The sequence below is a fragment of the Rhinopithecus bieti genome, unplaced genomic scaffold, assembly GCF_001698545.2.
Source record: "Rhinopithecus bieti isolate Rb0 unplaced genomic scaffold, ASM169854v2 scaffold_31527, whole genome shotgun sequence".
NCBI lineage: Eukaryota > Metazoa > Chordata > Mammalia > Primates > Cercopithecidae > Rhinopithecus > Rhinopithecus bieti.
In genome coordinates, this window is record NW_016813959.1 from 1,217,103 (window position 1) to 1,231,301 (window position 14,199).

Below are 14,199 nucleotides of genomic sequence, written 5' to 3' on the forward strand. Positions count from 1 at the left end.
ATTACTTTGCTTTTCCCAAGGAATATATAATTTAAAAGCAGCAGCCTAGGAGAGATAAAGGCTTCTAACCTAGAGAAGGAAAAGAATGCTTTTAAAACCCAAAGGAAATGGAAATTTTCAGGCAGAAGGAGCAGATCAATAAGGAGTTATTCTTGGTCATGGGAACATTTCTAGAATTACAGATTCTTGGGTGTTTGACAGGATGTTAAAGTTCAGTTCCCATAAATTCCCACCCAGTGCAGAAATCCCACCTTCACTGGTCTCAATCTTTTGGGGACATGCCAAGTCTCCCATTTTAGGCAGTTCTAATTAGGAAATTCTCCCTCACGTTGGGCTGAAATCTACCTTCTTGCAACCTCTACCCAAAATCATGTTAATGGAGCTTTAAGTTTTGTGCTTTTGTAAGAACTGTCCATTTTGGAGATAGCAAATAAAATGCACAGAAATTTTTTGAATCATTACACAACATAAAGTAACAGTCTGTTAATTGAACCATGAACTAAAAATAAGAATTTCTGAAAACAACATTTTTCATTTTCTCCATCTGTAAATAAGGCATATAATTAGAAGCTCTGGTATACCATAATTGACATATGTAGTATTTACTTTATAGGTGAAATTACTTTGCAATTGTCAATTCCCTAGAAAAGATAAATACATATTTTAAAATTACTTCTATTTTCCTGTGCTTCTATCTTTTTTTTTTCTATGTTGTCCAGGCTAGAGTGCAGTAGCTATTCATAGACATGATCATAGCGCATTACAACCTTGAACTCCTGGCTCAAATGATCTTCCTGCCTCAGCCTCCCGAGCAGGTGGGATTAAAGGCACTTGCCACCACACCGTGCTGTGTTTCTATCCTAATTTTTTTTTAACTTTTATTTTAGGTTCAGGGGTACATACAAAGGTTTGTTATGTAGATAAACTCACGCCACGGGGGTTTGCTGTACAGATTATTTCATCACCCAGGTATTAAGCCCAGTAAATTATCTTTTCTGCTCCTCTCTCTCCCCTCACCCTCCACACTCAAGTAGATTCCAGTGTCTGTTGTTCCCCTCCTTGTGTTCATGAGTTCTCATCATTTAGCTCCCACTTATAAGTGAGAACATGTGGTATTTGGCTTTCTGTTCCTGCATTAGTTTGCTAAAAACAATAGCCTCCAGTTCCATCCATGTTCCTGCAGAAGACATGATCTTGTTCTTTTTTGTGGCTGCAAAGTATTCCATGGTGCATATGCACTACATTTCTTTATCCAGTCTGTCACTGATGGGTATTTAGGTTGACTCCGTGTCTTTGCTATTGTGAACAGTGCTGCAATGAACATTTGCATGCCTGTGGCTTTATGGTAAAATGATTTATACTCCTCTGGGTATATACCCACTAATTTTTTAAATATTTAAATTGACATTTAAAAAATTAATAGTCCAAAGGTTATCCTTTTATATCCTTACTTATGAGATGAATTTATTATAAAAAGAAGTGTTTAATAAGAATATAATACATATCTCATAAATGCAGGTTTGTAGACAAGTCAATAATGAGGACAGGTGACATTATTAGAAATGTAGCTATTTGATCCAATGTGGAATTTCCCAAGGCTTTGTAAAACCTAAAACCTTAAGGAAAACCCCAAGAAGTTAACAGAATATAAGACTTAAATGGGAAGAGAACCTCCAGGGTCCAGGTTCCTGTAAGAGTCCAACACAGCTCAGTATGAAATCAGACTTGGCAAAACTATGCTATACCTACTACACTATAAAAAGGGTGGGTTGTGTTTCCATAGAACAGTCCCTCTAAGGGAGAACTTTCCAGACTTGACCTCATATTGTATTAAACTGCCACTTACTCTCATTTTACTATCTGTTCCCCATCCTGATACCGTGAGGCCAAAAAGTTCACACTCTTGTTTTACAACTGAAAACCTGAAGTAAAATCAAAATGGATTCAGACTGCACACTCCTTGACTATTCACTGCGACAGCATCCCAACAGCTGAGTGAGTTGGCACTAGCTGTGCTCCCTTTCAGTTACATCTTTCCCTGAGTCAAATTAAATGATTTTCTTACCCTACAGAGTAAAGACAATAGAAAATAAGCACAAAGTGTCAAGGAAAAGAGTCAGTATCAAGACTAACAAATGCTGTTGCTGAATATTTGCTGTAAAACTTAATGTGCACCTCTGGTCTGAGGGTTTTGTAATTTGGACACAACAGCAGTGTTCGTTGGAATTTACTTACTGACACACACCACAGAGGATATTTTTGTCTCTGTCCTTGAAGCACGGTGAGGATACCACAGATGATACCATCTACTCCTTCCGCTTAGCTTATACAGGGTCAGGCATTCATGGAAAACTTTTTTTTGAGCACGTAATACAAGGCTGAATGAAACCTAGTCCCTGACTTCGTGAAACTGACAGTCGAGTGAGAAAGACAGACAAGCAAATCAAATTTCCATAGAAAGTGACAAGTTCTCTGCTGAAACCAGGCACACGATGCTAGAAGAACACAGGCAAGGGCAAATAAATCAGATGGGGTTGTTGGAAAAGGTTTCTCAGAGGAGCTGGTTTGTAAGCTGTCATTCTCGGAGTTTAACCAGCTCTGACTCTGACTTCAATTCCAAGCACTCAGGTGAGAAAGTACTTCCTGACCCTACTTATCTGAGTTCCTGACACTGTCACACCCAGATTTAGTGTTTGTGTTCTAAGAGGCGGGGAAAGAAAGAAGGAAGAAAGGGAAGAAAGGGAGAAGTGGGGGAGGGAGAGGGAAGAAGGGAGGGAGAGAAGGAGGAAACGAGGGAGGGAGGGAGGGAGGGAGGAAGGGTGGAAGGAAGGAAGGAAGGAAGGAAGGGAGGGAGGGAGGGAGGGAGGGAGGCAAAAGCTCCATCATAGACAGGCTCCAGAAGTTGCTAGAGATGGTCAGGGGTATGAAGGGTGACCACTTGTGCCTGAGCAACCTGCATCCTCAACAACGGTATAAAGTCTAGCCTATGACACCCTTTCTCTTTGTAAAGCAATGGCATAAGGAAATACAGTCTTCTTCAATCTGAGGAACCCTGGTGAGCCAAGCCAGTGAAATGTTGCCTCCTTCCACAAACAAGAGCAGTGAAATGAATGGCCAATTCCTGTGCACTCCCAGAAAATGAGGTCAGACTCATTTGCTAACTCCCCAAGGTGACTTCTCTATGCAGAATATACCAAGTCTTCCACGTTCCCAGAGATGGAACCAATTTGTGATCCTTTTTTTTTGAGGCAGAGTTTCACTCTGTCACCCAGGCTGGAGTACAGTGACATGATCTCAGCTCACTGCAACCTCCACCTCCCTCCACAAGTGATTCTTGTGCCTCATCCTCCTCAGTAGCTGGGATTACAGATGCATGGGATTACTACTACACCTGGCTAATTTTTTTTTTTTGTATTTTCTTACTAGAAACGGGGTTTTCCCATGTTGCCTAGGCTGGCCTCGAACTCCTGACTTCAAGTGATCTGCCCACTTTGGCCTCCCAAAGTGTTGGGATTACAGGAGTGATCCCAACGCCCTGCCCCGTTTGTGATTCTGTTCTTGTCTCCTGGAACCAAAAACAGCACCTATCTCCTTTGGGATCCCATTCCCCACCCCGGGACTCCACCAAAGATCTGAAAATAAAGTGCAAGTTATTACCTTAGGTTGTCTTCCAGGGTCTCCTCATCCGAAGAGAAGGTCCCATTGCTGACACTCTGGTGAGAGTAACTCTTCTTCCCCACCGACCGCGCCCAGAACAACGAAGGGTCTTTCTTTTTCCTTTTGCCAAACAACTTCTTAAAGGGCTGGAATTTGCCTCCTTTCTTCTTGTCTGTGGATTATAAAATAAACACACGCTGCAGTGTGGCAGGGCTGCACTTCCAAGCCTAAGGAGCAAATTATAACCCAGCTGCCTCCAGCCAAAGGAGACAGGGCAAAGGGCGGCCATCAGCCTGAATGAGCAACCAAGCCCTGTGCCAGGAATGTCAGAGCCAGCCCCAGTGCAATCCATGCACAGTGAGGCAGAGCACGAGCCAAAGGCATGGTGAATCTTCTGTCCTCCAGGCTCCCAAGAAACATCTGGGGAGAACAAGAAGAGGTTCCAAGTGGCCAGGGCATGGTAGCTCATACCTGTAATCCCAACGCTTTGGGAGGCTGAGGTGGGAGAAGCATTTGAGCCCAGGAGTTTGAGACCAGCCTAGGCAACACAGTGAGATCCCATCTCTACAAAATATAAGAAAATTAGTCGGGTTGGTGGTGTACACCTTTAGTCTTGGCTACTTAGGAAGCTGAGGCTGGAGGATTGATTGAGCCCAGGAAGTGGAGGCTGCAGTGAGCTGTGATCACACCACTGCACTCCAGTCTGAGCGACAGAGTGAGACCCTGTCTCAAAAAATAAATAAATAAATAAATAAAATTAAAAAATAAAGAAAAGATTTCAAGCTTCATGGTGGCCAGCACAGCACCTCTTTGCACAAGCAATAAGGCAGTGCCTGCTTTCTTTAACAAAGCAGATAGCCAAATGCCCTTCTCCATGGAAGACGCTGAGAAAAACACTTAAGTCAGACAGGTTTTTTTTTTTTTAATATTTTTATCTCTATCTTACATATCTCCAGTTTGAGGATCATTCTGTTTTGGCCTTTATTAGATACAGAATATAACTGCCAACTCTTGGCGTAAGCTTTGCCCCCTAATTCCCTCTATCCCCATATATTTCCAGTTTATTTCCCTTGTCTCTTTTTAAAATCTACTGTGAAGAGCCCCAAAGGAGTTGCTATGAACATCTTCCCATTTATTACTTCATTAGTCAGGACCTAGGATTGCTGCCAACATTTGTTAGGGGTATTTTAGGTAATACCTTTCAGTCCTCCGCCTTTGGATACAAGTTCCTTCACATTATTATTCCACTCTCTCCTTGGAAAAGAAAGTGTAAGTCACCCTCTACCAGCAGCAGCATCTTCCTGGATCCTTCCTTTTTCTTTAAGAAGCTTAAAGAGCCACTTTTCTAATGGTCTGACAACTATTTTAAGAAATTTTTTTTTTTTTTTTTTTGAGATGGGAGTTTCACTCTTGTCCCCCAAGCTGGAGTGCAATGGCACGATCTTGGCTCCCTGCAACCTCTGCCTCCCGGGTTCAAGTGATTCTTCTGTCTCAGCCTCCTGAGTAGCTGGGATCACAGGCGCCTGCCACCATGCCTGGCTAACTTTGTGTGTGTGTGTGTGTGTGTTTAGTAGAGATGGTGTTTCACCATGTTGGCCAGGCTGGTTTTGAACTCCTGACCTCAAATGATCTGCCCGCCTCGGCCTCCCAAAGTCCTGGGATTACAGGCGTGAACCACTGGGCCTGGCCTAAAAACATGTTTTAACCCTTACTATGTATCACGGCTCTAAGAACTTTATAAATACTAACTCAGTTAATCCTCACAACAATCCTATTACGTTGACACTATTAACATGTCCATTTTACAGATGAGGAACCTGAGACATGAAGAGATAAAATAGCATACCTATATCACAGGAAACATATCTTTGAAGAGGGAGTCAAAAGTTTTGAGAGAGAAATAAAGATAGAAGCTCACAATGAGAACTGAAAACACCTGCACAAAATGCACAGACACAACTCCCCTCACCTTCCACTCAGCTGACTATCAGAGGCCCCAGAGCTCTGCCGGCCAGATCCATAGAGGAATCCAGGCACACAAATGAGGTCAGTGAGGAAACAAGCCAGACATCTCATTTCCTCTGTGATCTTCAATTCTGGCCTTACTGAGATGTCACAGAAAATTTGAAGTGCTGCCAGATGTAGTGGCTCACGCCTGTAATCTCAGTTACTCGGGAGGCTGAGGTGGGAGGATCATTTGAGCCCGGGAGTTCAAGACCACCCTGGGCAATATGAGACCCCATCTCTAAAAAATAAAAAAAAGAAAAAGAAAATTTGAAGAGAAGAAGTGGTTCAAACTATTGTATCCTAAGCAGTGGCATAAGGTGCTGAGGATGCAGACAGAATAATAACCAATTAGAAAAAGACAATCGTCTGGGAGCATTAGTACAGATGCAAACAGAGCCTCCAACATCAGTGGTCCCCGGAAATGATGTTGTGTCAGATCACATTTAAAGGAAAGGGTATTTAAAACATATGAGGTGCCTGTTATACATAGGCATTGTGCTAGGTGTATACAAAAAAAGAGTTAAATTATTTTTACTGTGTATTATTTGGAAGACAGGAAAGTGTGTGATATAGTTTGGATGTTGTTCCCTCTAGATCTCATGTTGGATTGTAATCCCCAATGTTGGAAGTGGGGTTTGGTGGGAGATGACTGGATCATGGGGGTGGATCCCTCATGGCCTGGTGCTGTCCTAGTGATACTGAGTGAGTTATTGTGAGATCTGGTTGCTTAAAAGTATGGCACTTACAAAATTAGCCAGGTGCGGTGGCATGTGCCTGTAGTCCCAGCTACTTAGGAGACTGAGGCAGAAGAATCACTCAAACCTGAGAGGTTGTAGTGAGCAGAGATCATGCCACTGTACTCCAGCCTGGGTGACACAGCGAGACTCTGTCTCAAAAAAAAAAAGTGTGGCACCTCCCCCTAACCTTGCTCCTGCTTTTGCCATGTGTCTTGCCTGTTCCTGCTTTGCCTTTCACCCTGTAGAGCTCCCTGAAGCCTCCACAGAAGGCAAACAGATGTTGGCACCATGCTTCCTGTACAGTCTGTAGAACTGTAGGCCAATTACTTTTTTTTTTTTTTTACTTTGTGACAGGATCTCACTCTGTCGCCCAGGTTGGAGTGCAGTGGCGCTATCTTGGCTCACTGTGATCTCCTGTGAGCCTTCTGGGTTCAAGCAATTCTCGTGCCTCAGCTTCCTGAGTAGCTGGGATTACAGGCATGCGCCATCCCCCGGCTAATTTTTATATTTTTAGTAGAGACAGGGTATCACTGTGTTGACCAGGCCGATCTCCAACTCCTGACCTCAATTAATCTGCCCACTTCGGCCTCCCAAAGTGCTGGGATTACAGGCATGAGCCACCGTGCCTGGCCACCTCTTTTCTTTATAAATTACCCAGTTTCAGGAATTTCTTTATAACAATGCAAGAACGGCCTAACACATCATCTAATACAATTGAGATATCATTTAAACATGGTTTTAAAAAATGGAGGGTTTGATTTCAGAATGTTTGTATCTTTTCATTGGTTATTTATTCAGGAGTAAATATAGGCCAGTGACTTTCATGACAGCTACTTTAGGTTCTTATCAATAAAATCTCCAATGCATAATATTTAAGAACTATAATCAGTAGTTTCTGAAGATCATCCAAGAGCATTAGGCATGTGTTAAAAGAATGTCCTTACAAAGGTTGATTTTTTAAAATTTAAATTTAAAAACATTCTGTAAGGCACCAGGTATCATTATTGCACTATTCTATAACTGATCTTTGGCAATGACTGATGTATTATTAATTGAAAACTTTCTCTACGACTGTCCGAGGCTGAAAACATGTAAACAATGCCTGATTTCTAGTTTGGCAGCATCACGGTAAGTGGTCAAATGGCTATTTATATTATATTCCACTTATTTCCAAGGTAAAATTATTTTTCCATCAGTTGCCTTTTCCCCACTAAATATCAAACTCCCAAATTTCTATCTTTTTAAAAATAATTTTTTTTACAATTGCTTCTATTTTTACCCAACAGTGTTCCTTGACTATAACCCCAAAATTTCTCATCAGAAATATTCCAAAATACAATAGCAACATTATAAGAATATCAATTATGACATCATTATCCCAGCCTGGATCCGCAGATTCAGCTTTTGAGATAAGCAGAGAATTGTAGATTATGTTAGAATTTATTGATTAGAAAAAAAGTTTATCACTGAAATAAAGTCAGGGGAATTTGATAATGTTCAGTTAAGCTTTAATTTGAGTTAACTCTAAACAAAGATATTAAATTATAGTTTTCTAAACAGTTTACTCATCTATTTAACCAACAGATAATCTCTGCACGTCAGCTAGGAGGGTTGATGAGGTCCTCTGTGTCACCTCACTGTTGTGAATGGTGGCATCTACTATATAAACTATTTGCTGCATTGGTCATATTGTTGGGGGAAACAGAAAGTGAACAGGCTCCGGAAGGAGCTGAATACACACACAAGGATGAGAAAAAGGCTGGGAGAGGGTGCCATCATTTGGAAGCCTTAGTTCTGAGAACTGGGAGGGTTTTGGTAGCAGAGAATGGCCTCCTTCAGGTGGCCCATTTATAGAGCTAGCCTACTTGAAGACTGTTTAACAAAAAGGCACCCTATCATTCTGTGTCACACTTAATATGGGAAATAACTTGACACAAGTACACACGCATCACCCTGGAAAATGGCACAAAGTCCAAGTGTCAGACAATGCACTTATAATCACGTGGGAACGCTGTTTCAGCAATGCCTTAGTTATTACCAGGAAGGTAAATGAACAGTAAGACCTAACTGGATTCTCCACCCAACAACCAATCCTTCTTACCATAAGAAAAAAAGAGGTTCTAAGTACTACAAACACCAATTTCCCTTCAAAGGAGGACTCAGAACATAGATGCTATTGTTAAAACTCTGCTCCAAAGTCTTATTAGTGTTTGGTGACATCTCATTTATGAAAAATAATTTCCCCTTCCTCATTTCCAAAATTAGTAATACACTTTCCACCAGAAATATCTTTAAATCTTTAAATAAATTTAAAAGTGTATTTAATGGTTATTTTATTATTGACTGTGGCACTTGATGAATTTTCTAGCATTGACTTCACAAAAAAACTCAGAAATTACATTTCAGCCCATCCTACATTCAGGCAGCAAAACTTAAGTGACATTAATAGGAAATAAAATTTTATAAACTAGGGAAGGAGTTATACTCTTATTTGATTCCCCAATTGATATTCTTGAATATAAGATCTCTCAGGTCAAAAAAGCAAGTTCTCAAAGCTCTACAATCCTATGTTGCATGACCATTATGAAAACCTGAGCATGTGTCTATTAGCAACCACTAGATAAACTATTTTATGATCAGTTTATGATGCTGGGGGAGTATCAGCAGTTTGTCTTCACAGAATCAACTGGTTTAAGTGCATGGTCATCAGTAGCAGCTATTTTCTTGATAAATAACAACTGCTGATGTGAATGTTTTTGTGGTACACAGATGGGGCCTAAAAGATGGAAGCAATTTTAACAATGTAGTGAAACAGAGCACTTCTGCAATGCTAATGGGAACTATTCCAGAACAACTGCCATACAGAAGTATAGTTTAGCAAAGTGTTCTCCAACATTGTAGTATTTAAGATGGCATTTTTGACTTTAACAACATAAAATTTACTTTTGTTAGGTGGTTGGGCAGTGGGAAGAAGGGGACAGGAGGGAAGAAATGTCACTATCAATTTATTTGTTCTCACTGCAGCTCTAGTTAAGGGTTAAGTATGTGGGTCCCAGAGACAAGAGGACTTGTCTTAAATCCTGATCCCATCTTTTACTAGCTATGAAACATCTGCTTACCAGCCTCTCTAAAATTTGCCATCTTAAGCTGTAAGACTGAATTTATAGGAAAAAAGGCAGTGTTTGCCACATTTTCTTAATCTTTCAGCATTTTTCTGTTGTAATTTTCCATATGAAAGTACTTATATATGCATCTATACTGCTTCAGGGATCACAGTAATTTTCAATTTTTAAGTACTGAATTGAATTAATTTATTTTCATCATCCAATAATTACTTTAGTTTTTTTTTTTTTCATTTAAAAAAGTGATCATTATCCATTATTTCAAGGGTATAATTACATACCATTTGATGGCTGCATCATCGTAATTACTAGTTTATATAGAAGATTCTAAAACTAAAATCACTAGGCAAGTCAAGCAAATCTGATTCATTTTCCATTTGTCATAAGGATGCAATTCCTACATTTTAGTTTCTAAACCTAAAATAATGAAAGCATCCAATTCCTCTGCACTGGATTTCTAGGATATACTTCCGAGTGAGGAACAGAAATGTGCTATGAGAGTCCCTTTTAAGCATCATAAATGTCTTACTCTGGGATTTATCAGAATGTGCCCTATGGGTTGGTACCAGTACATTTTTGAGAATCCAGGTAAAATAAAGTTAAATCTGTTTGTTTTCTATGGGACCTTTCAGAGTCTTTAATATGCTCTTATCACATTTGCTCTCCAAAAGAGCAGAGGATATGCAGGGCTTCCTAAACTTGTTTGGAATTTCAGCCTCAGAAGCCTTGTTTGGCCGTGGAAACTTGACTTTCTCAACAACCAGTGAGACTAGGGATCCTGTGAACACACGTTGGGAAACAGCCTTCATTATTTCTTTCAAACATCTTTTCTTTTCTTTGGTACCATATATTTCATACACACACACACACACACACCCCTCTCCTCTGTACCCCTGAGCACACTGCTCAGTAAAGATGAATAAGTTGACAAGCATTTTGGACTACTTTGGTTAAATAATGTTTATTTCAACTTCTGATTTCAAACATGTATACAACAATGGCCTGAATCCTATAATTTTACTAAGGAGAATTTTGTGATCCTTTTCTTAGCTCTGGAATATCTGAATACTTCTGAGAAGAAACTGCTAAGAAAAATGACTAGACATACACTGGCATGCACAAGTCCTCTGTGGCTGTCAGCGTTTTGCTGGGCCCCACAATCCCAGCACATTTCCGTTACGATGGAGGAGCTGGCCACATGTCAGATAGGCTGTGCTCCCCAGGGCCATGCTATGGCAAGACTGAGGACTGAGACTCTACTTCCAGGAAGCATGAGGGAAGGTGAGCATGGCAGCTTTTCCAGTGACAAGAGGAAAGAAGAAACGGTTTTCTCTTTTCTGGGGAAGTGTGGAGGAAAGAAGATACTTGTTATGGGAAGTCACGGACTCCGAACAGAGTGACCTGCTGAAGCCGTGACAGAAGAACATAAATTGTGAAGATTTCATGGACATTTGTTAGTTCTCCAAGTTAAATACTTTATAATTTTCTTACCCCTGGTCTTTACTGCAAATTCTGAAACATAAATTGGTGAAGATTTCATGGACAGGGGGAGGGGGCATACTTTCCAATCAAATACCTTATAATCTCCTATCCCTGTTTTACTTTTAATCTCTTTAATGTCAATCTTTCATAAACCTCGAGGATGTTGTTGCCTCAGGACCCAGCTGTGAAATGATGCGTTAGACTGCACAAATTGTTTCCGTAAAGCATGTGTGTTTGAACAATATGAAATCTTGGCACCTTGAAAAAGGAACAGGATAACAGTGATGTTCAGGGAACAAGGGAGATAACCACTGGGCCTGACTGCCTGGGAGCCAGGCAGGACAGAGCCATATTTCTCTTATTACCGAAAACGGGTAAGAGAAATATTGCTGAATTCTTTCCCCAGTAAGGAATATTAATAATTAACAGCCCTGGGAAAAGAATGCAATCCAGGTGGGGGTGGGGCTCTAAAATAGCCACTCTGGGGGTGTGTGCCTTATGCAGTTGCAGATAAGGGATGAAACACGCCCTGGTCTCCTGCAGCGCCCCCAGGCTTGCTAGGATTAGGAAATTCCAGCCTGGCGAATTCTAGTCAGACCAGCTCTCTCTCTTGAACCCTGTTAAGATGTTTATCAATGACAATGCATGCACAGCAGGACATGGAAGTTCATTAGTGATTCTAGTTTTGCCCTGACCTTGTGATCTCACCCTGACCTTCTGCCTTGTGATCTTTTGTTGCCCTTGAAGCATGTGATCTCTGTGACCCACACTCTATTCGTACACTCCCTCTCCTTTGAAAATTACTAATAAAAACTTGCTGGTTTTATGGCTCAGAGGGCATCACAGAACCTGTTGACATGTGATGTCTACTCCGGACACCCAGCTTTAAAATTTCTCTCTTTTGTGCTTTTTCCCTTTATTTCTCAGACCGGCCAACACTTAGGGAAAATAGAAAAGAACCTACATTGAAATACTGGGGCTGGTTCCCCGATAGATATTCACTGCTGTGCTGATTCAGAAAATGAAGAGACAAGATCACTATTCTTTTAGAAGGTGTAGGAGGTCCCTAAACAGATGGTGAGAGGCCCAGGGGCAGCAGAGACTGTGGCTTGCACAAGTCAGGGGTCAGAGGCAGAGAACATGGGGACCAGCCCCTTTCAGGGAATAGCAGGTCCTGGACATTTAGGTGCATAGGCTATGGCATATGTGGTATATGTGGTATATGTGGTTAGGCTTCTAACACAGGCCTAAAACTTGGATTTGCTTCCTTTTCAATGTGATGAAATTCTCTCTTTTTTTTTTTTTTTTTTTTTTTTTTAAGGATAAGGTAGACTTTATTCAGGGGGACTACTATAATGGGGTTTTGTAGTAGGGGAGTGATATGATTTAGCTCTGTCCCCATTCAAATCTCATGTTGAACTGTGATCCCAAGTGTTGGAGGTGGGGCCTGGTGGGAGATGGCTGAACCATGGGGGCAGATTTCTCCTTTGCTGTTCTCTTGATAGTGAGTGAGTTCTCATAAGATCTGGTGGTTTAAAAGTGTGTATCATTTTCCCCTTCGCTCTCTCTCTCCTGTCAGCATGTGAAGATGTGCCTGCTTCCCCTTTGCCTTCTGCCATGATTGTAAGTTTCCTGAGGCCTCCCCAGCCATGCCTTCTGTACATCCTGTAAAACTATGAGTCAATTAAACCTCTTTTCTCCATAAATTACCCAGTCTCAAGTATGTCTTTATAGCAGTGTGAGAACAGACTAATACATAGAGAGAGATCGGGCACAACTCAACGTGATGAAATTCTACTCATTCTTCAAGACCTATGTCCTTAAAGTTTTCCCAAGCCCTCAACTCCAGTGATAATTCATCACACCTTCCTCCAGCTTCTTTGTGCTTTGCTCATGCTTCTCTTGTGCCAGCCCATGTGTGAATTCATCTGTAAAAAATATTTTTTAAATATTCCCTCCAAATTTCATATTTTAAAGTCCTAACTCCCAGCACCTCCGAATGCAAATATTTGGAGATAGGGTCTTTAAAAGGTAATTAAGTTAAATAAGCTAGGTAGGGTGGGCCCTAATCCAATACGACAGGTGCTCTCATAAGAGGAGATCAGGACACAGACACATATTGAGGGAAGACAATATAAAGACATAGGATAAGATGGCCATCTACAAACCAAGGAAAGAGGCCTCAGAAGGAATCATTGCTGCCAACACCTTGATCTTGAACTTTTGCCTCCAGAACTACAAATATATAAATTTGTGTTGTTTAAGCTGCCTAGTCTGTGGTACTTTGTTATGGCAGCCCTGACAAACTAATACACCATGTTATAGATGTGTGATATTTAAGAGATCACCTTGGACCTGCTGTTTTGTAACTGTGCCTTTGCACCTTTACACATTTTCTTCTACCTGGAATGACTTTCTCCTTTGCCTAAGAACTCCTAACCACTCCCCGCAAACACAATCCAGGTGTCACATTCTCTAGAAAGCCTGCCTTGAACACTTTGGCTAGAAAGAATGACTCTTCTGTCCTCTGCTTGTGCATAGTACAGACATTTACTACAATAGCACAAAGAGGGTATTAGCCCCTCCTAGACTTCGAGTTCCCTGGGTCTCTCAGGGACTGTGCCTTGTGTGTCTCTGCATCTGCAGCACCCATGATGATGCCTGACACAAACCAGATGCTCAACAACATAGACCCATTCCCTCTTCCCTTAGGGCCAGATGTGTTTTGGAAATCAGAATTTTTCCAACTCTATACAGGTATATTCAGACCCTCATGGGGTCTATGACAGCACTTTAATAATCGAAGTGCAATATTTTAGGAAAACATCAGTATTCACATTAAGCTTTGCTAACAAATGAATTTGTGTTAAACTTACAAAGGACCTTTGGGATTTTGAAAGTACAGATAAAGGACAGTGATCTCTTAATGCTCTACAGTCAGTCCTGCAATCACCCTTGTTCTGAAAGTGCAAATTTGTTTCAACGTGATTGGCATATGTTATCTCACCCTGTGAGAAACAGTAGGTCAGGAGTGTCCAGTCTTTTGTTTTCCCTGGGCCACACTGGAAGAAGAACTGTCTTGGGCCACACATAAAATACACTAATGATAGCTATAAAAATAAATCACAAAAAAATCTCATAATGTTTTAAGAAAGTTTATGACTTTATATGGGGCTGGCTGCATTCAAAGTCAT

General features: G+C 41.0%; 1 protein-coding gene across 6 annotated transcripts in view; it reads right to left on the reverse strand.

The window, feature by feature from the left end:
- Positions 1 to 14,199, reverse strand: part of CRACD (capping protein inhibiting regulator of actin dynamics) — a 285,912-nt gene that overhangs the window by 54,366 nt on the left and 217,347 nt on the right. For all 6 annotated transcript variants that reach the window (XM_017849274.1, XM_017849273.1, XM_017849272.1 and 3 more), the window contains one exon: positions 3,658 to 3,829. The gene's annotated coding sequence lies outside the window, so the exon portion shown is untranslated. The remainder of the gene's footprint in view (positions 1 to 3,657; positions 3,830 to 14,199) is intronic.